General features: G+C 31.3%; 1 protein-coding gene across 2 annotated transcripts in view; it reads left to right on the top strand.

Annotated features, from left to right (window-relative positions):
• LOC145319724 (uncharacterized) overlaps nucleotides 1–24,694 on the top strand; it is a 115,348-nt gene that overhangs the window by 35,086 nt on the left and 55,568 nt on the right. Inside the window, exons 1-2 of one of the 2 annotated variants that reach the window (XM_080162034.1) lie at nucleotides 9,086–9,180; nucleotides 12,441–12,485. The exons of the other annotated variant lie outside the window; for it this stretch is intronic. The gene's annotated coding sequence lies outside the window, so the exon portion shown is untranslated. Of the gene's footprint in view, nucleotides 1–9,085; nucleotides 9,181–12,440; nucleotides 12,486–24,694 lie in introns of those variants that run through there. 2 annotated transcript variants of the gene reach the window in all.

Consider the following 24,694-nt stretch of genomic DNA (forward strand, 5'->3'; position numbering starts at 1 on the left):
ACAGAAATATTAAAATCTTTTCTAAATTTTTACGATCCTGAAAGTTAATATTTACTGATATTTTCCAATAAATTTTTTCGTTCCGTCAAAATTTGGAAAAATAGCCAATATAGCTGTCTAGAAAGAACACGAAACCTCTACACCTAATATTTTCTCAGTGTTTTTTTTTACTTTTTATACAAATTTTTTTTAAAAATTAAATATTGATGAGTTTTTTATTTTTATAGAATGAATTATAAAAAAAAATAATATTGGTTGATTGGTTTTTGTGATATCAGAACCATATTTTGTATCATTGTTGGGGATGTACATCAATTTATTGGCTATTGTCTTATCTCTTAAGATCCCTGATTTTTCTTACTTTTAATTTTTATTGCAAGATATTTTGACTTTTAGACTGACATAACCTAAAACATAAAAAGGGAAAGTCAGGAAAAATTATAACAAGGATTACAACATCCATAAAACCCTCATTTTGCAAAAGGATAAGAGAGGCGGAAAAATTAATATCCAGGGAGGGAGGGGACAATGAGCTGTTGATCACACTATTCCTATGTTCAACCCCTTCCTTTCTTTCCCCCCACCCCCCATTAATTATTTATGATGATGATAATCCCATTTTATGGGGGGGGGGGGGGGGGAAATGTATGACATGTATATACTCAGTCATGGAAAATTTTAGAAAGGATTACAAGATCCATAAAAGCGAAGCACTGATACAGTAGGACAAACGGATATTAACACTTGTATAGTGTCAGAAGAGTCGAAGCAAAATTGTAAGTCAATTTGTTAAAAAACTGCTTGATATCTCAAACATGCCTAAATTAACAAAAAAAGCTATCCATTTGTGACGGATGGAAGGACCAACCCTAATTATAGAAAAGCCTCGCCTTTAAAATGTCTAAGCTATGATGAACATAAGCCTCCCCCCTCCCCCCCCCCCAAAAAAAAAAACAAACAAACCTAATAATAGACTTCAGATGGACAACTCATATCATATTACCTTAGATGGGGGGGGGGATGGAGGGGCTGTAGTCCTGTATTCTTTATATGAGATCTAAAGGGATAAGACAATGGCAGATAAATTGATTCACATCCCCAATGATCATACACAACCCCTTCTGTAAATTACAATTTTTAAAGTTTAATAATTATAAGTTTAACACATAATACATCTTAAGACAAAGATAATAAAAAAAACATGTATAGAGTCATGAAAAATTAAAAGTATATTTCTGTTTTCAATATCTATTAAAATGTTTAAGTTTTTAACCATGCATAATATTAGTAATGTTATAAGCGAAGCATCTCCCTAATCAAGTCCTAAAAATCTTATATGTCCTTATATCTATTTATATTCTGCCCTCAGTTCTAACACTCTACAACTTACAAGTAATTATAAAGTTTATTTGTCCTACCATTACAGAGGTTCGCTTTGATATATGTTGTCATTCTTGTATTAGTTCTAATTTTTCTAAATGTTAGCGCCTCTTCTTATTGTAGAAACTAGAAATCTTTCTCATTTGTATTTTGAAGCTAGGGAAATCAGAAAATTGCTTCAAAACATCCCAAGACCTAAACAATAAATTGAATTTTGATTGGTTGATTCATTTAATTTAGTGTCAAAATGTTTTAAACACCAATTGTAATCTACAGAAGGGAAAATTTTGTATATCATGATTGGGGATGTAAATCAATTGTTCGGCCATTGACTTATCCATTTGGATTCTAGATTTTTATCCTTTTTCTTGAACTTTGTTGGTGTTCTCTTAAACCAACTGATTTCGGTTGGTCGCACTTTTGATTTAGGCTGTTTTAAAAGAATATAAAGATAATATTGACATATTAACTTTTTTATAATATAACTACATAGGTACTTATGTTGACATAGTACTGACAAATTTATTGCAGGGTCTAGACAATTATGAGATCTTATTGGACAATCACACATACATTTGCCTATTGTAGAAAAGGATATATACGTGGATATTATGACAAGGGAGAAATAGTGGTCTATTTAGATTGCTAACAGTGAACTCCCTTGGTGGTTAGTTCGATAATTCATTAGGAGGGGAGGGGATGGGGTAGGGAAGGGAAGGGGAAGGGAGAAATCATTACTTAGACTGCTGCGTAATTGCAACCTAAATTCAAATTAAAAAGCTGAAATGTTATATGAGTCATTATAAAAGGCTTGAAACAAGAAGGACGTGTCTATCACCCTAAAAATTAATCTGTTATGGGCTTTATGGACAAACAAAATTATATATAGAAACAAGGATGACAACATCCACAAAAGCGAAGCACTGAAAGTGTAGGACAAACGGACATTAACACTGATATAGTGTCAGAACTGAATAATCAGAGTATAAATGTATAAGAGTAAAAGCAAAATTGTAATTAAATTTGTTGAAAAACTGTTTGATACAGGATAATGTTTATAGACATACTCAGATTTTTAGGAGGACCTCATTATAGTGTTGTTTCTCTTATAATATTGTACTTTGTTGTCCCAGGAATCATTATACCAAAAATCAGATCAATCGTATAATTAAATCACATTTGTTGTTAAAAAGTAGAAGAATTAACATGTTTGAAATGGACGTACTTACATTCTGGTAATGATTATAGAGTTTCTCAATCTTAACTAACTACTACAGAAATCACCATGCAAGAAATATATAGGACAATTCTAACATGCCTAAATTAACGGAAAAAGCTATCTGTCTCGGACAAATGGACCGATTCTAATTATAGAAAAGCTTCGCTTTTAAAAATCAACTGATGTTTAACATTATATTAAATTATATGAAAATAATTTTGTCTTTAAAGAAAATGAACAATAATAGTTATTTCTCGTATCGTATTATAAACGGCTTTCCGCGGTTATAGAATGTACAATTATAAGATTAAAACTCGGGGCTAGTTTTAATCTTATGATTGTACATTTCTATATTCGTAGAAAACTGGATATAATACGATGCTAGACATAGTTTTTTCGTATGGATGAGAACCGGTTCCTATCCACCGGATTCGAATGAATACAAGAAATTATATTAAACTAACTAAGAAGCATGGAAAAATAATCATGGTGATAACTTTAGTAGTTAGGTACGATTTAGAAAGCGTAGCAACTCTATAATCATTACCAAAATGTCCGTACGTCCATTTTAACCATGTTGATTTTTTTACTTTTTTAACAACAAATTTTTATGTGATCTAATCATCTGATTGATCTGATTTTTGGTATTTTGATTTCTGATTTTGATTAATGAAAAAAGCTATCCATCTCAGACGTACGGACGGACGGACGTACGGTTCAACCCTAATTATAGAAAAGCTTCGCTTTTAAAAATTTAAACTTATAAAATCATTAGATTAATTTAATATCCCTCCCATATTTCTTTACTAATACAACAACAGGAAGTTGAGGTTTTGATATGAGCAAGGGGTCCAACCTTACTTTTTATAAAGCAGGGCTTTTCTATACTTAGGGTCGGTAGGTCTGTCCTTTTAACATTATTCTGTATTTAACAGTTTTACAAAAAAAATAACGTATAATTTTGTCAAAAATAATCCAAAAATATTATGCTTAATTTGTTCTGACACTCTACAAAAGTTAATATCAGTCATTCCATTTTAGAGCTTCGCTTTTATGGATGTTGTTATCCTTGTAATTTTCTCAAAGTAGATAGTGTAAAAAGTAATGATAAATAATTGAAGGGGGGGGAGCAGTATTTTTAATTATCCTATTATATAAAGTAGTAAGCGTTTTTGTCTGTCCCGAAGGATCTCGCTAACCGCTGAACCGGTATTGTTCTCTTTTACAGTAAAGCTTCTTACAGGTCCTGGGAAGGTTTTAAACTTCCCCCCCAAAATATTATTTTTTTACTCTTTCAAAACTTAATATTAAAATGGGATGAGGTCGACTTTTTCCCCTTCTACCTTAAGTACCCCTAGAGGCTTCTAGGGGCGTAACCGCTAGTATATGTATATTGTAAAACTACAAAAACATGTGTTAGGTGTGATTGGGAGAAGGTTGGAACTTGCCCTGATTAGTTCTGCTAACAAAATATCACATAGGTTTTGGGGGTTGTTGATGGTGTCCCCCCCCCCCACACAATACAAATAGCCTATAACCACCACAGGACCAGTAGGTATATTCCCTGAAGAGTAGAATCCAGCAGTTACAAAGATCTTAAGGGACAGACAGACAGACATCATTCTACTTTGTATTGTAGATTGTGGGGGAGGAAAACTTTTACTTTTATTTATTATCCCTTCATTCTTCTGGGTTAGACTTAGGAGTTGACTTTCCAAACTTTCGAAGCTACTCTATATTTTGAAATGTCCTTCTGTCTTTCTATTTTTGGTGTTTATGGTCGGAATATCAAAATAAGCATAATTTAAATGTACAAGTGTACATCTAAATCACATTAAATGACCCGTGTATACATGTCATTCCCCCCCCCCCCCCCCCAAAATAGACGTCATATTGTAATTTGATAATTATAACATGACCTCCCCTCCCCTCCCCCATCCTTTCATGCAATAATAAAAACAAGGTTGACTAGATCCAAAATCATTGATAGAAATACATACAACAAGATTATTTGTGTATTGTAGTTTAAGTTATTTAATCTAGAGAGTGACATATTCATAGAAGGTAATTTTGTGTATCATTGTTGAGGATGTACATCAATTTATTGGCCATTGTCTTATCTCTTAAGAACCCTGATTTTTCTTAATATTGATTGCAAGATATTTTGACTTTTAGACTGACCTAACCTAGTTATAGAGCAGCTGTGCCACTAAAAAAGGGGAAAACAATTAGTGAGCAAAACTTAAAAGGATTTTGTTTCTTGTAACTAAAATTTGTTAGGGGAAGGAGGGGAAACTTTCTAACTTACTAGTAGCTTCGTCCCATGTTCCTAGGGATATCTTATATTTTATAGAGAAACTAGCTTAAAACCTGACCATTGATATTATTTATCTTCTCAATATTTCAACTACATACTACTTAACTTTTTAATAGCAAAGCTATTCTACAATTCTATAATGTATAACTCCTAACATTCGTCTATAAAAAGGTTACTATTAAAGATTTATGTCGGATTTTTTTACGAAGATTTTCATCAAATATACTTTTCAAAGTTCAAAGAGATAGGGGACAATGGGATGTTTATTACACTAATCCCAAAAGTTTTATAATATTTTCTTATTTGATGGCTTAACAACATGTTACTTGTAAGTGCAGCGCTGCATCTACAAGTTACATGATCCGAAGTTTTCAATAGGAAGACAATATCATTAATGATCAGTCTACAATTTTCTGGTCTGAATTATTGCTCTATCCCTGTATCTTAGGAATGCAATCTTAGCATTTCTTGGGGGGGGGGGGGGAGGAGTTAAATAAACACTCACTCTCTCTCACTTCATACATACCCCCCCCCCTAATAATTCTTCCTATAGGACAATTTTGTCAATTCAAAGTTTTATGATAACGTTTACTTATTCATTGGCTTAACAACTTTGGGGACTTTAATGGTTTGTTCATTAAGTTGAGCATCAATCTTTGGGGATGTAAATAAATTTATCGCTCATTGTCTTATCCCTTATGGTTTCCCTTAAACTATACGGGGACCTATATGAAGCTTACCTAAGATGGATAACTTAATTTTAAGGAAGCTGTTTAATGATTAACTGGCTAAACCTAATTATAGAGGAGCTTCGCTTCTATGAACTATATAAATGTAATATTTTAGATTTTATTGGCCTTGTTTCACCTTTTTTATTATTTTGTCAGAGAATGGTAGTAAACTGTAAAGTAAATCATATTCAATCGAATATGGGGGGGGGGGGGGTAAAATCCCTGTGAACACCGCACCCCCTATAATCCTTTACAATAGGAAGTTTAAATATGAGCATTTATAGAAACAAAAATTAATTTTTACCTTTATTTGAGACAATGTTAGATATACCCAATGATAATATTTAAAATCATCACTTGGTTGAAAAGTTAAGACACTGCTAGTTTTAACCAACCAATTGAAATATCCTTGTATTTATGTTTTGACAGGTCCTATACTCAATAGGCATCTATCATATATAATCTTAATAAAACAAATTTCATAATTTGAAGTGTTAAAAAACCTAAAAGTCTAATATTTGGTAAATTTTATATCGGAATTGTTTTAAATTTTAATATTTAACAAACTTAACTTTTGAAAGTCAAATATAGATTGCGTGATTTATTTCAGAAATAGAAATATACAACGTAAAAATTTATTATTTTTCAAAATCTAGTATTTATTTACGAAGCACTTCGTAAATAAATATTAAGAAATTTGAATATTTAGAAAAATATAAATAGGGAGCTATTTGTGAACGAACGGAGACGGGAATATATATCATATTCTTGAAATAGAATTCTTGGCGACGTTAATTAATATTCCCCAATTTCAATGTTATCATGTCTCTAAATTCTCTTTTGATTTTTCTCGAAATACGATACGTTTAGGGTTTGGAATACTTAATATTTTAAATATGTAGTAGACACATCATTGTAATAATTATTGCGCAATTTGCAATTCATAAAATGTGTGATGAGTTGAGTGGGGGTGTGAAATTTTTATTTATGTGCCCACAAAATAGAAAATGAATATTTTTAATAAATCAGCTGTTTACTAAACTGCTTTTTTTCTTCTAAAAAAGACTAGGATCCTTTACATTTTTTTGTGGTGGGCTCTACTTCCCAATGAAAAAATATAAGGGGAATTTAGTATAATCCTCATATAAAAGTAACAGGATGTCTGTCTGTTTGTACCGAAGGATCTCGCTAACAGCTGAACCGATACGATGTTCTGTCCGATTTTCTGTATGGATAAATTTTACAAACCTATTAAAGTATTGGGCTTTGCTTTTCAGTAGATATTTCTGCTGGTCAAAATTGTATTATTTGATTTTTCTTCTCTTTATAATTTCTACCTTTTTTTACTGTTTTTATGAAACACCAATATAAATATTTTGATATCTACGGGGGGTCCATTATGCATCTTGTAATATTTTAATTGCAATTTCTTGTTGCTTTTGTGATAAATTATTGGGCTAGGTAAAGCATTTTTTAAAGGCGTGGCTTCTCTAAACGTTGTATGTCTGTACGTCCGTATCTACGCCACAGTAAGGTTAGCACAATTACTAAATCTATTTTGCTTTTTTTCTGAGGATTTCAAAATTTTGAAATATAATAGGACAATTCATAGCAGTAGTTTATTTATTAATAACTAGCGTCTACGCCCCTAGAGGCCTCTAGTGGCACTTTTAAGGGTTTTTTTTGTATTTCAAATATGTAATTATATTCTATGTTGCGTTCAAGTCTCTACGTAAAATGTTTTTTCTTTTGTTTTTTTTTGGGATATTTCTTGGGAGGGTGGAGATACCCTCCCACAGTTAGAAACCTTACCAGGACCCAGGAGAAGCTTTTCTGTTAAGGAGAACCCGGTCGGTTCAGCGGTCAGCGAGATCCTTCGATACATACACACAATTTGAACATACACACAAACACAGAGACAAACAGACATCCTGTTACTTTATTATGAGGATAACTGTCAATTTATACAAGTTGCTTATAATGAATAATTTTATCTAAATAAATATCCTATTGCCATCATTAGAGATAATATATAAGCTTTATATTGCTGCGGTACTTAATGACACAATTTTCCTTGTTGTATTAAAGTGTTTATTTAAGTGATTCTAAAATTATTTTGCATAATGCCTTTTAAATAATTACAGATGCCGCGCCCTACTAAATATTTGCCATCTTTTAATAATTTAAAATTTAAATCAACCCTATTAGGCTTTTGTGCTGTTATTGTATCAACCTCAGACCACTTTTACTTATTGTAATCCAGTCAACTTAAACCTTTTTACCTATCAAATTACCTGAGAATAATAAATTTGTTATTAGATTTCTACACAAAATTTAGATGTACATTTTCATCCGTCCTTGTTTAAAATGATACAAAATTTAAAAATGACAGTGATATAAAATAATCGAGGCATCATAGTTTAAAATAATTCAATTTGTGGTGTGTATTCATTTCCGCATTTTATTTACAAAGTGTTCTATATTCGCAAAACAACAGGGTAGTAAATAGATCATAGGGGCTGTTTTGTGAGTGAGTCAATGAGAATTGGCTGTTTTTTTTTGTGCTGTTGTAACAAAATAAAGTTGTGATGATCTGCTAAGTTGATACATTGTGCGGAAGTGAATGCATAGTCATACCTTAATTTTGATGAACTGAATTTTAATTTCCGAATGAGTACACAGTTTCCTCGGTGTTTCCTCATACTATTTACTACTAGCTAAAAAAGCATCTAACTTCCAAACTTTCACAATTTTTAATGTATAAGGGATTTATACATTTTTTTTGAAGTTTGAAGCTTTTTAGCTGGTAGTAAATATTGAGATAGGATGAGGAAACACTGAGGAAACTGTGTACACATTCGGAAACTCAAATTCAGCTGACCCTAACTTTTATATCTTGCTGAGAATAACGTCCTGTCACAGCTTGTGTGAGTGTGACGGCAAATTTATGGGTCCATTTTTGTACAGTACTAAATTTTTTTCTTTCTTTTAAATATCTGCCAAAGTAGTTAGATGTATGTAAGTCCCTTTCGTAACATCGCTCCTTATGGGGCGATTCTTTGTATTTTTCACAGTAGGTTTTTTCCTATTTCTAGCCCCTGCGGGTGGCTCTAACCCTGAGAGGCCAATTACCTAACCCTGTGGGGCAATCACCTAACCCAATATAACCTAACCTAACCTAAAATAACCTATAAAAAGCCATTTTAAAAATACGACTAATCGCCCCTTATGGGGCGATGTTACGAAAGGGACTATTCCCGTTTTATGTCATTCCTGTACATGTAGTAAGAACAGTTCAAAAAGGCTTTCTAGAAAGCTAGTTTTGTTTTTTATTTGCCTTTGTACTTTTAAAACTTGTATACATTTTCGGACTGCTTTGTCCATATCACCGCAGTGGGTGATAACATATTGATAATTTTGCAATTCATTAGAATTAGATTAGTGCATCATCTCTTTAATTAGAGCTCGTACGTTAGATTGAGAATTTAAATATGGTGGATTATAAATTTAAAACTTTAATTTCCAAAATTCAAGTAAGAATTAAATATAACAATATAACAATAACAGTGTTATTTATTAACTAACTATCGAACAGTTTAGCAATTAAAATGCAGAGTAGCTAGCTATCCTTTTAAATAAAGTAGTAAGTTTTTTTTGTCTGTAATTAAGATTACTACTTAACCGATTAAGTTCTCCATTTTAAGAAAGCTTTACAAAGGTCCTGTGATGGCTTTAAACTATTTAATTTTCAGATTAATTTTAGGGGTGGTTTAAGGTTATTTGTATTCCCTTTCCTACCAATTCGAAAACAAGGCCCCAAGATTAGAAGGTCGTAGCATCTAGTACCATAGAAAATAATTTCAAATCAAGATGTAGTATTGCTTCTCTTTAATACTTTTTTATGTGTTAGTTTTTTACAATAGGTTAGGTTTTATTTGGTACATGGTAGCCCCGTAGTTCAAAGAATAATATTACCTTAATTATTATTAATGGGGTAGTTTCACGAAATGCATTTGAACTTAATTTAGTGAACCGCATATTTTTTGCTAGTTAATGGGTTAAACTATATTTATAAGGCATATATTTAAAAGAATTTCAATTTTCTACCACGTAGTTTTTAAAATATCAAGACTTGAAAATTGTCTTTTTGTGATATATGCAATTTAAAAGACGATTTTCAAGTATTGATATGTTAAAAACTACGTGGTAGAAAATTGAAATTCTTTCAAATATATGCCATATAAATGTAGTTTAACCAATTAACCAGGAAAAAATATGCGGTTCACTAAATTAAGTTCAAATGCCTTTCGTGAAATTACCCCTTTTATAGTAATAAAAAAGGGAAGTAGGTTCTGTGCTCTCAAGGTTTTGAGGAAAAGCACTGAACTTTGTTGTAAAATAGATTATATACATAGATAATAGATAGATAGAACATATAAATGATGTTCAATCCGAACATGCGCATTATAACTCGGGGTTTATCAGGAATCTTAAGGGATCAGACAACGAATAAGATAACGTGGTTATAAAACTTTGGGTACCAGTGTAATTTACAGTCCAATTTACCCTCTCTCTATTGGATTATAGGAGAAGAGAGAATGATTTTGCCTTTAGTAACATATAAATATATAGGAGAAGAAAGGGGTGTATATTAATTTAACCTTTGTTGAACCCTTTTTCCCTGTTAAAATGCCCTAAAATACCGATAAACGCCGATATTTTGGCTGCACCACAACGTCTAATGGCCAATTTTGTGGTGGACCTACAATTCCGCATGTGATTATACGCATTAGCCAATTGTTAAAATTGAATTTTGATTTTGAGAGAAAATTTGTCATGTTATGTTATGCCATTATGGTGATTTGTATATGTGATACACTTGCGGAGTTGAAGACTCACCCAATTTTGTATCGTTTACAAATAATGGTAAAGACAACAGAGTTTAAACTAGAGTTAACAAATCTTGCTTTTAACAGGGAAAACTATATTAACAAGGATGACAACATCCACAAAAGCGAAGCACTGAAACGGTAGGACAAACGGACATAAACACTGAATAATCAGAATAAAAATATATAAGAGTCGAAGCAAAATTGTAAACAAATTTGATTAAATACTGCTTAATACAGGATAATGTTTATGGACATGCTTACATTTTTAGGACTTGATTATAGAGTTGCTTCGCTTATAACATTATACTTTGTTGTCCCAGAAATCAATATACCAAAAATCAGATCAATCGGATGATTAAATCTCATTAAAATTTGTTGTTAAAAAAGAAAAAAAATCAACATGTTTAAATTGGACGTACGGACATTTTGGTAATGATTATAGAGTTGCTACGCTTTCTAAATCGTACCTAACTGCTAAAGGAATCACCATGCAAAGTTTTAAATCGACAGGACAATTATAAAATGCTTAAATTAACGAAAAAAGCTATCCGTGACGGACGGACGGACGGACCGACCCTAATTATAGAAAAGCTTCGCCTTTAAAAAGTACCGATGTCTTGTTGAGTTTAAAAATCGAACGTTACACTAAAATACAGAAAGAAGATCAATTTTTAATACAGTAATATAAATATACAATAATCCTATTACTTATTCTGTAAATATGTATATTGTATAAGTCATGCCACAATTCGACAAACACCAGCACAGCCACTGTAAGCGTGTTTGTTTGTGAAAATAAAAAAACTGCTAGAACCTTCATTTGTAAGATGCAAAAAATAATTATGGTAGGTCTAAAAGTATTATGTCTAATATGTAAGAAAATTGGTTATAATGGAAGATTTTAGCCATTAAGCATTTTTAATGATAAAGCCTTTTTCAAGGATTTTTTAAGGATTTAAAAAGGATATTTTGTAGTGCAGCTTTAACAGACATACGGACGTACAACTTTACATGAGAAAATCTACGCTACTAATAAGGTAACTATAAGTTGAGGAACAATAATAATCTAACTGTTCCTTTTTCCCGAATCAACTTAGTAGAGAGGCTTCCTCTTTGTTTTCTACCTAATACATGGAATAATTTTAATGACCGTGACAATATAAAAAATGCCTTAAACCTAAATCAATTTAAGAAGCAGCTTAAAAAATTTATTCTCTCAAGAATAGATATAACATGTAATAGACTACTTTGTCGTTCTTGCCACCTAAGAATGTAAAACCTCGATGTTGTCTGTTTTACAAGCCTTAGATTAATCAATTCTCTATTCTTTACTAAATTATTTTAAAGTATTTTAATCATTAACATGAACTCACACACACTCACACAATCATCCTACCACTTCCTTCTGCAAATCCTTTCCCTATTAATATCCCTGTAACATACCCTTATAAAATGTTTACTTTCTTGTTTTAATAAATAAGATTCACACTACCTTTTATTTTATTTTTCTATGTTATTTGCAAAGGCTATCTAATATCACCTCGAGAGAGATTATTTAGTCCTTTAACACGTATATAATTTTTTTTGTCTTATGTGGATATTATTAACCTTGTTATTATACTGTAATTAATTAATCATGATCAATTTTACTGCTTGTTTGTGATTATTTATGTCATGTATATATGTATGTCTATTTTACTATGTGTCATAAAATAAATATTTCATTTCATTATAAGGCAGTGTGTTCACCTTTTTGTAAACAAATATTTTTTTTATAGAAAACTTTTTTTTCATATTTTGCTGTTCGAAGAAGCGGATAAAAAAAAGTTTAAAGTAAAAAAGACACAAAAATTTACTTAAACCTTAAAATTTTGTTAAATACCTAATTTTTTTTATTCCAGGTAATTTGATTGATTATTATTATTTGAAACTCCTGCATTGAGAAGGTAAAGGAATAATATATTATTACTTTCTTATAGTTTAATGTTCTTATAGTTGCTATGCTACTTATGGATAAAATCTTTCTTGTTAACACTAAAATAGCATATGAGTATACTATTAGATCATTGTTCATTTTAAATTAAAATTAAAATTATATTATCTGCTAGATTAAAAACGAGGATTATTATGTTCAAAATTAGCGTAGCAATAAAAAGCCCACCGTATTATAGATTGGCAGCTTTCTGCGGATATTAAAATGGATAATTAATTTTAGAATTTTTATTTTATTATACGTGGGAAATTTCTTTGTTAAAGATGCTGTACACGATTGTTCAGTATGACTGCGAACTGGATGTAATCCAGCGGATATTTATCGATTTTAAAGCCATACTGGAATAGTTATTTAGCGTATCGTACTTTAGACAGCTTTCCGCGGATATTGAAATGAGCAATACTTGGAAGAGTTGGGGTTAATTTAAAGAAAAGATTTGCTACTTTAATATCATATTTTTTTCACAGATGACTTAAAAAAATAGATCTGTAAATAGACAGAAATCTTACGGGATAGGACAATGGACGATAAATTGATGATCATCCCCAATTATAATAAAAATTACCCCTTTTGTAGGTTATATTTATTGGTAGAATAGTTTGAACACTGTTAGCTTGTACATCCCAATCTACAATTGATAATAAAACCAACGAATAGCAGAACGATTTAAAACTTTGGGGTCATTTAAATTACAATACAATGCTCCCTTCCTCCCCGGGAAATAGGACATTTGGAGCAATAAGTCCCATGAAAATAAGTGTACAGATTTTTATATGAACTGATAATTTTGATAATTTGGTTCTTTTCACTTCTGGTAGCATAGCTACTCTATAACTAGGATTATTTGTATGTTTGTAATTCACAGGGATATAGGCACTGTCAGTTATGCTGTGGTACTTTTTGTCTGGTTGGTCAAAATACATAGTGTCCAAACCTGTCAACCAATAGTTTTGATCTTTTGGTAATGTACATCAATTTATCGCCCATTGTCTTATCCCTTCAGATCCCTGGTAATTCACAACTTTAATTCATCCAAGTAAGTTTGAAGGTAAAATTGTTAATACTCCTGAGCTGGATCTTTAAATTATTTCAATGGTGCGCCAAATCTGGGTGCGCCGAATTCCATCCAATCACAGTGCGGCATTTTGTAAAATGCTGTGCTCTCATTGGTGAAAGGTTGGCTTACCCCGATTTGGCGCACACTAGAAATGATTTAAAGATCCAGCTCTGGTATGTAGCATTCTATATATAATCTAAATAGTTAAATTAACTGAATACGTTGAAATGATAAAATTACTCGTGTATTTTTTTCTTTTTATCTTTTTTTTCTCTTTTTAGATTTTGTTGCTATTGCTGCGCTACTTATGAACATCATTTTCCTGTTTTTATTTCAATTACTATAAAATATACTAGCGGCTACGCCCCTAGAGACCTCTAGTGGCACTTTAGATGTTTTTGTTTGTTAAAGTCTCTACGTTACTTCTTTCTCTTTATGTTACGTTGAAGTCTCCCATTTTTTTTAATTTCGATTTTTTTGAAGTTTCTCTTGGGAGGGTGGTTGTACCCTCCCACAAAATAGTTATAAACCTTCCCAGAACCAATGAGAATCTACCCTGTTAAGGAGAACCCGATCGGTTCAGCGGTTAGCGAGATCCTTCGGTACAGACACACAGACAAACAAACATCCTGTTACTTTAGTATAAGGATAAAAGTGGGTTCCATGAAGATTATTACATGTCCTTCTAATTAAAGACTGCATGATATACACATGCACTTTTCAACGCCAGTATTACAAGTAAATTATAAGGTAGCTTCGCAAAAAAACAAGGATGACAATATCCATCAAAGCGAAGCTCTAAAGATCAGACCGTAGTAAATTAGCTTAAATAAAGGTTAATTAATATCGACCTACTTACGTTTATAGACTTGAATATAGATATACTTCGCTTATTACATGATCATTTGGACTTTTTGGATTATAAAGATGCTATTTCTACGTTGTACTTAACTAGTTTAGGAATCGTAATGTCAAGATTGAATTATGTAGGACAATTCTAACATGCCTAAGTTAATATTCAGAGCTATCAGTTACATGTAAGTATGAACGGACCCATCCTAATTGAAGAAAGCTTCGCTTTAAAAAAATGGTTAAAAGTAGTCTACAAGTGCAATAATAACACCTCAAATTCTTACACTTAAAATTTAAGAAATGAGTGTGTGCTAAATTACAGGGATCTCTAGAGATAAGACAATGGCCGAAAATTGCTGTGGTGCACACTCAATTATGCTGCATAAAATTACATCTTCTGGCGGTAGAGTTTGGTCACTGATAGTTAGTCCCCAAAGTTTGTTAAGTCAACAAATAAAAACTTCAGGCTTTAGTATTATTAACATTCCAATGTCCCCTCCAATTTATCTAAAGGGATATAACAATGGCCGATAATTGATGTACAATTCCAATTATGATGTACACAATTACCCTTTTTGTAGACTACAATTAGTGGTTGAAACGTTTGGACACTCAACTTAATGAACCAACCAATTAAAATTCCAAAGTCCCCAAAGTTGTTGCCATCGAATAAGAAAACGTTATCATAAACTTTGGGGACTAGTGAAATAAATAGCCCTCCCTCCCTTCCCCTCCCTACTTAGGTAGAATATACAAAGTGTAAGGTGTTCCTTAGTGACTAGAAAGAAAATAAAAATATATGGACACAGCAATTTTTAGTTTGTTTGACAGACAACCCTAAAAAACTGTTCAAACAATCGCCGTAAGGTTCAACATCATAATTATCAAAGTATTCATTCAATATTCAAACCAGGCAAACTTTTAAATGATTTTCATAACCAAACCTAATTTAAGTAACATTACTCTTAAATGCTTTTATTAGTGTTATTATTTCTTTAAAATTGATGCGTTTCTTATTTTCCAGTATGGCTTCGAAACCGATTAATGTCCGGTGGTTTAGAACCGGTTCTCAGCCATACTGAAAAATCATGTAAAGCATTACAGACAAGTTTCTTCTAATATTAAAATAAAAATCAGTTTTGTTAGACAATGCCTTCGGCCCCTCAGGGCTAACAAAACTGGTATTAATCTAACAACTTTATTATTCGCGGAAAACTGTCTATAATACGATGCGATAAATAACTATTTCGCCAGAAATTTAGCCTGTCTATGGTCGTGACTGACTAAAACCCGTAAACACACCTCCTGGTCATTTACTAAATTACACCCCAAACAAATACACACTAAGCTATAAAAATTGGAAAGAATTTTAATGAATATAATAGATTTGAAATCTGCATAAAATTTTAAGGAATTTTATAAAATTCGTTTTTTGTATAATTCTTTATCTATAAGCGCAAATACAAATTAAGTTAAATAATTTTGACATCTGTGATTGGTGGATTGAAAACTATCTGCGCCCTGATTGGAGAAGCTTAAGTGACGTACATCATTCAGCCAATTAGAGCGCAGTTAGTTTCCAATCCACCTATCCTATTGGTCAAAATTTATTAACTTAAAATGGATTTGCGCTTTTATTTTATAAAAAATCCTTAAAATTTTATGCAGATTTCAAATCTATTATATTCATTAAAATTCTTTCCAATTTCTATAGCTTAATACACACACACACACACACACACACACATTCACGCACACATACACATAGGCAAATCACATTATTAAAGCAATTCTTCTATATAATTAGGTTTTAAACTTTTTAAAGTTGAATGTTTCTTAGTGACGTAACCGTTTTAACTATACGTGCGTGCGCCTGCGCCTGTCTTCTACAAGAAGTGACGTACAAATTGTCTAGGAACTGCGTGATATATATTATTATCAATGTACCTTGTCAATATCTTGGCTGATGATATTACATCGTTATATCAAATGACATAATAACTGCATACTTTTGATGACATTAAAACGACGCAATATTTAAAGAGATATGTGTTCTACGATGTTGCTTTCTTTTACGTTTAATTCACTGGGTACATAAAAACATGGGTACACCGACAAACCTCCTAAAGGGACAAACGTCCTAATGCGACAAACGTCCTAAAGGACAAACCTCCTAAAGGGACAAACGTCCTAATGTAACAAACCTCCTAATGCGACATGTCTTATGTAAAACTTCCTAAAACTTTTTAATTTTTAAATCTTTCAAAATTAAAAGAAAAAAATCTTCAAAAAATTATGTATTAACAGTGAAACAATGTGAAAATCCAATCCAATATGGCGATGAAACACACAGGGACGAAATTCAAAACCGAAATTTATTTCTTCTTGAATAACTTTTTCCACATGGTGAAATTTAAAAATCCGTCCGACAGTTTTCCCAAAGTCGGTGTTGGCATGGTTTCGAACCCAACACAACCTTGCATTACAAAAATCGACCCTTACCTCACATTTAATAAATGATGAGGTTTTACTTAAGAGATGTCGCATTAGGAGGTTTGTCCCTTAGGACGTTTGTCGTTTAGGAGGTTTGTCGGATTAGGATGTTTGTCGCATTAGGACGTTTGTCGGTGTACCCAATACTGTGATAGTTGATGATCCCTCTTCATCTAAAATTTTCTATCTTGTTATTGCTGTGCTATTTATGGACACAGTTGTCCTTGTTTAAATCTTAGATTGGGGGATTGTTTTCCAGTGGTGGTTTCAATTTTAAGGAAAATCATATCGATCTGGCGGTTAGTGAGATCTTAAGCTACAGACACATTCTATTACTATTATATATGGATTGTTAGCATGTGTTTTGCTGTACTGCTACTGGGAATAATCCTTTTCGCAACATCGCCCCATAAGGGGCGATTCTTCATATTTTTAAAATTGCTTTTTTATAGGGTATTTTAGGTTAGGTATGGTTATATTGGGTTAGGTGATTGCCCCACAGGGTTAGGTAATTGGCCCCGCAGGGTTAGACCCCCCCGCAGGAACAAGAAATAGGAGAAAAGCTACTGTGAAAAATACGAAGAATCACCCCATAAGGTGCGATATTACGAAAGGGACTATACCCCTGCTACTTATGGACAAATTTATCCTTTGTTTTTGTAATAATTCCAAATTACATATATGTATTAAGCATACCCACAAATTAGTGGTGGTGTGGCTTCACTTCCGTACTTGTACCAGAGCATTATAGTCGCATATTTATACACTAGCGGCTTCGCCCCTAGCCTCTAGGGGCTTTGCCCCAAGAGGTATAATTACATCTTTTATTACCTGGAGATCCCCCACTCCACCACTATTTTAAATAATTGAGAGAAAAAAATTGCGGGTGGATTTTTTGTTTTTTTGGAGGGGTTGGGGGTGTCGCACTCCCCAAGAAAATAGCATAAAACCACCACAGGACCAGTATCGCCAAATCTTGATTGGTTGGTACAAGCTAATAGTGTCCCAACTTTTCAACAAATATTTTAATCTACAGCAGGGGTAATTTTTATCATCCATTGTCTTATCCCTAAAGATCCTTTTCCCTTACCATTTTCTACGTTCTCATTATTAAACACTCTTTCATAATTATTTGCATTTTATAATTTAGCGAATATAAAACAAAAATGGACGGAATTTTAGGCATAACCAAATTAGTATCCCAAGGCATTAACCAATTTTTAGGGAGGGAGTGGACAATAAAAATTATATTCATCTAAACTATTTCTTCATCATTATCTTTAGCTGACAATCCCGGGAATTAATAATTTGGGGGAGATTAAATTTTTGTCCATTGTCTTATCCTTGTTTCCCAAGGCATTAACTAACCAAGTATTGGGCAAGGACATGCTGGGTTGGGGTTCTAACATGGAAATATGGTAGAGGGGGAAAATATTTGATTTTTATATTAACAATTCAGGGCTGCATATCCTCTAGAATTAGAGTCTAAGCTTAATAATATAACATTAGCTTAATCTTAAGGGATAAGACAATGGACAATAAAATTGATATATAATTCCAAAAAAAAGATAAAATGTTAATCAATTAGTACATCAAATTTACAGGTTGAAAAGTTTGGCAATTGCTTTTTTAATTAAATAAAGTACCCTTAGTTTTTATGCCAACGTCTCCTTCCTTCCTGAATATCATCAATTTTTAACTAGGACAATACTATCCACAAAAACCTAACACAGACAAACACAAAAGTACAAATGATTAACATATATCAAAATTCTTCAATCATAATTGATTAATTAAAAGACACATGTTTTAATCACCTTAAACATGCATTGAAAATGAAATGAATGATTTTATCATTCAAAAAAGATCAAACTATTCTAATAGCTGATTAAATAGCTAGTTTTTAAAAGCTACTCTTTAATTAGAACATGTATTTTAGTCTTACCGAGTAAGTTAGATATAACACAATTATTATTCTCGTATTCATTTGAATCCGGTGGATAGGAACCGGTTCTCATGAATACGAAAAAACTATGTCTAGCATCGTATTATATCCAGTTTTCTACGAATATAGAAATGTACAATCATAAGATTAAAACTAGTTTTTTTAGCCGGTGCCTTCTGCACCACGGGGCTAAAAAAACTAGTTTTAATCTTATAATTGTACATTCTATATCCGAGGAAAGCCGTTTATAATACGATACGAGAAATAACTATTCCAGTATGGCTTCGAAGAATGGCATCTCGGGGCTAACAAAACTGGTTATAATCTTATAATTGTACATTTTTATAACCGCGGAAAGCTGTTTATTATACGAAGCGAAAAATAAAATGCAATTGGAACTGATGATCTATTTAGTAGTAGGGAAACAATTGTATTCCATTAATAAAATGTTAAAAAAATGTGTTTATTTATATAACTAGTGGCTGTGCCCCTAGCATCTAGGGGCCCCATATTCGAAAAATATTGAAGGACTGAAAAATAGCCTAAAACCATACCCAGACTTTATTTTATAAAGGAGAACCATATCGGTACAGTGGTTAGTTAGATCCTTCGCTACAGATATAAAAAGCTAACTACTTTATATAATAGGATATCATAATTATTATGGGATTTGAATGTCTAAAATGCGTAACCATTAGAGAAATTTTCATCAACAAAATATTCTATTTATGTTGTGCTTTAATGGCTATACCTGCAAAGAATAACTTTTTCTATCCATAACATTACATTTTGTTTTGTTGCATATTACAAATATTGGCAAGACAACAAGACAACAAGACAAAGTATTCTTGACGACAAGGCAATTAAATCTTTACCAAAATGTTCACTAAAATTAACCAAAAAAATATACATAGTTATTTCTCGCATCGTATTATAAACGGCTTTTAATAACTGGTTTTAATCTTATGATTTTGCATTTTTATATTCGCAGAAAGCTGGATACAATACGATGCTAGACATAGTTTTTTCGTATGGATGAGAACCGGTTCCTATCCACCGGAATCGAATGAATACGAGAAACATTTTTACCATTTCCGACCTGCGATTTTTGAGACAGGAGTTCATCGTTCAATTTTCCTTGCATTAAGCCTGAAATATGGCTTTTTTCCCTGAAATTTGAGAGGTCGTATTAGATAGGTATGTTTTCAATGGCGGAAAAGTTAAAGAACAATAACTTTGTAGAAAGGAATTGGTCAATGGAAGATTATTTGATTTCCTCCCCCAAAAGCCTTAGTAGCTTTAAAACGTTAAAGGCAACATGGTACTAAATAAACTACGACTTAATACTAATTTTATTCTACCCATCTGTTGGGGGGAAAATTAATTTACCGTCCATGGTACTATCCCTGAAATATAAGACAATATTGATGTCTATATTCTATTCGTACAACCATTTCAATTGGCCCTTAACAGCGCAGCTACTCTAGAACTAAGATTTAAACCAGTCCGTCCGTAACTGGAAAATGAAACATACTGTTATAGTTATTTCTTGCATCGTATTATATACAGCTTTCCGTGGATATAAAAATGTACAATATGATATTAAAACCTTATTATATTTGTAGAATATAATACGAAACGATACATGATTTTTCCAGCGGATATTAATCGGTTTTAGGGCCATTTTGGAAATTATATGGCAAGATTTGATAATATTAATAGGTACTATTTTTTCAAAAATAACTTTATATTTTCTATATATAATTGCTGAATTTTAGTTTATTTTTTTACTTTAATTTTTGCTACGCTACTATAGATAAAAGTGTACTAATACCATATGTTTGCATGTAACTGAAATTATGTACATTTATGCAGGGCACGAACTATGTGTATTTTTAAACAAGGACAATTATATCTTGTCCATAATTAGCGCAGTAATAACAAGTTAATATTTACATTTATGCTAAGCAATGATCTATATGTATTTCTAAACAAGGATAACTATGTCAGGTCCATATAATTAGCACAGCAAAAACAAGTTAATATTTACATTTATGCTAAGCAATGATCTATATGTATTTCCAAACAAGGACAACTATGTCAGGTCCATATAATTAGCGCAGCAATAACAAGTTAATATTTAGGTACATTTATGCTAAGCAATGATCTTTGCATATTTTTAAACAAGGACAATTATATCTTGTCCATAATTAGCGCAGCAATAACAAGTTAATATTTACATTTATGCTAAGCAATGATCTTTATGGATTTTTAAACAAGGACAATTATATCTTGTCCATAATTAGCGCAGTAATAACAAGTTAATATTTACATTTATGCTAAGCAATGATCTTTATGGATTTTTAAACAAGGACAATTATGTCAGGTCCATAATTCGCGCAGCAATAACAAGTTAATATTTACATTTATGCTAAGCAATGATCTTTATGGATTTTTAAACAAGGACAATTATATCTTGTTCATAATTAGCGCAGCAATAACTAGTTAATATTTACATTTATGCTAAGCAATGATCTATATGTATTTTTAAACAAGGACAATTATATCTTGTCCATAATTAGCGCAGTAATAACAAGTTAATATTTACATTTATGCTAAGCAATGATCTTTATGGATTTTTAAACAAGGACAATTATGTCAGGTCCATAATTCGCGCAGCAATAACAAGTTAATATTTACATTTATGCTAAGCAATGATCTTTATGGATTTTTAAACAAGGACAATCATATCTTGTTCATAATTAGCGCAGCAATAACTAGTTAATATTTACATTTATGCTAAGCAATGATCTATATGTATTTTTAAACAAGGACAATTATATCTTGTCCATAATTAGCACAGCAATAACAAGTTAATATTTACATTTATGCTAAGCAATGATCTTTATGTATTTTTAAACAAGGACAATTATATCTTGTCCATAATTAGCGCAGCAATAACAAGTTAATATTTACATTTATACTAAGCAATGATCTATATGTATTTTTAAACAAGGACAATTATATCTTGTCCATAATTAGCGCAGCAATAACAAGTTAATATTTACATTTATGCTAAGTAATGATCTATATGTATTTTTAAACAAGGACAATTATATCTTGTCCATAATTAGCACAGCAATAACAAGTTAATATTTACATTTATGCTAAGTAATGATCTATATGTATTTTTAAACAAGGACAATTATATCTTGTCCATAATTAGCGCAGCAATAACAAGTTAATATTTACATTTATGCTAAGTAATGATCTATATGTATTTTTAAACAAGGACAATTATATCTTGTCCATAATTAGCGCAGCAATAACAAGTTAATATTTACATTTATGCTAAGTAATGATCTATATGTATTTTTAAACAAGGACAATCATATCTTGTCCATAATTAGTGCAGCAATAACAAGTTAATATTTACATTTATGCTAAGTAATGATCTATATGTATTTTTAAACAAGGACAATTATATCTTGTCCATAATTAGCGCAGCAATAACAAGTTAATATTTACATTTATGCTAAGTAATGATCTATATGTATTTTTAAACAAGGACAATTATATCTTGTCCATAATTAGTGCAGCAATAACAAATTAATATTTACATTTATGCTAAGCAATGATCTATATGTATTTTTAAACAAGAACAAATGTGTTAGGTCCATAATTAGCTAAGCAATGATCTTTATGTAATTTTAAACAAGGACAATAATATCTTTCCATAATTAGCGCAGCAATAACAAGTTAATGTTTACATTTATGTTAAGCAATGATCTATATGTAATTTTAAACAAGGACAACTATGTCAAGTCCATAATTAGTGCAGCAATAACAAGCTTATATATGTTTAATCTGCTATCTATAATACAAAGTAGAACGATGTCTATCTGTCTGTCTGTTTGTTTGTCTGTTTGTTTGTTTGTAGCAAAGGATCTCGCTAACCGCTGAACCGATCATGGTTCTCCTTTACATGGTAGCTTTTCATAGGTCCCGGGAAGGTTTATAACTATTTTCTTGGGGGGTGGGACACCCCCAACCCCCCCAAAAAATAGGGGCGAAGCCGCTAATTAAACTAAAAAGACGTGCATTTACTCCATTTTGTTTTTCTTTCTCTCCAACACGCAATTGAATTACATTCGGGGAATTTGGATTTCAGCTGCCATAAAAGATAGCATACTTAAATTTCGTAATAAGATTTATCCGACAAATGTGCATTTTTTTATTTAACTTAATATTCCCGTTCAATACTTAAATGGTTTTTATACAAATCATTTTTTATTTGCTTCGCTAATTTTGGACATTTTTGCTTACTTCATTATCATTTAATTTAATCAGACCAACGCCTTTCTTGATGATGGTTCAAATTTCAATTGGTCTGTGCTATCAATACCACAAATTGTTATAGTCGTTCAATATTTATAAAACAAAGAGGGTCAAGTATCTTAAGTTATAAAACAATGGGTGTCAAATTCATGTACATCCCCAATTATAAAAATAGTTATTTATCGCATCGTATTATAGACAGCTTTCCTCTGATAATTAAATGAAAATGATTAAAGGGGGAGATAAAATCGACCTTATTCGACGTTCACTCAAAGCCCCAAAAATAATGGACTTAAAAGTGTATTAAACTGTATATAAGACATTTGCGAATATATTGATACCATTAATTTGCCTCTTAAATCAAAAAAAGTATGTTTTTTTAATATTTTTCTCTTGCTACAAATCAAATTTCAAATTTGAGTCACCAAAAATCCTAAACTAATTTTTGCTCTAGAAGAATCAATTTTTGGAGTTAGAAAGTGCTTAATACCTCATTTTAATCGCCTGGCATTGCTTTATAATATATAGGAAATAACTTGGTTGTTTATAGAACAGCTGACTAAAAAAGCGAGGTTTTGTGATAAACCCACTTTAGTTGTTGCTCCATAAATGATATTTTTTTCCCCAATTTTTTTGGCTGTAAAGAAGCTTTATATATTCATATAACATCCACCTAAATTTGACTTTTGGTATTTTATTTATAACATCACCAGAGGGAATTGAATTTTGGAAAAAAATATCAATTTATATTTTACACTGCTATGCATTGTTCTTGTTCTTGTTTCTAAAAAATATTTATATTATTAAAAAGAGAATTATTTAACGCTTCTATAGGTATGTTTATCATTTTTCTAGGCTAAATATAACTATAATTACACCATTTTAAAGTTAGACATCATAACATATTAACACAATTATTGAATCGGTCTGTATTATTAAGCTGGCAACCCTTAAAGGAAGCCTGCAAGAAATACCCCGCTCTAACTGCTGAAAGACTGCCACAAGTAGACCCAACACCCAAAATTTGAAGCCTCCAGCTTCAATAATAAAAAAGTTATAGACATTTTAAAATGACATTTTATAGTACATGAATATTTTGAAAGAATCCCAATGCTCATACGAAAATTTTCAAAATAAAAATGCAAAGCCTAGAAGCAAAATTAGAATCTCATCTTTGTCATAATTTTAGGTTGCCTGTAACTGATTTGATTTTTACAATAAAAACACCCTTCTTTTTTATCAAAATCTCTCAAAAAAATTAAGTTTCTTTGTACGTTGCATTAAATATAGAGAGGTTTTTACTCAAGCCCGAAATCCCAACTTTTAAGGACTCTATCTTTAGCTATTTTATCCCTTGATAAATTTTCCTCTAAAAATACTTGATTAATTGTCATGAATCTTTGCATATCTGGCCTAAAACATCTAAAATAAATTTAAAATGTTTTTCTACTTAAAGAAATTTTTTCTCCAAAATATT

Source organism: Acartia tonsa, chromosome 5, assembly GCF_053477335.1.
Source record: "Acartia tonsa isolate MP-2025a chromosome 5, ASM5347733v1, whole genome shotgun sequence".
NCBI classification, from domain to species: Eukaryota; Metazoa; Arthropoda; class Copepoda; order Calanoida; family Acartiidae; genus Acartia; species Acartia tonsa.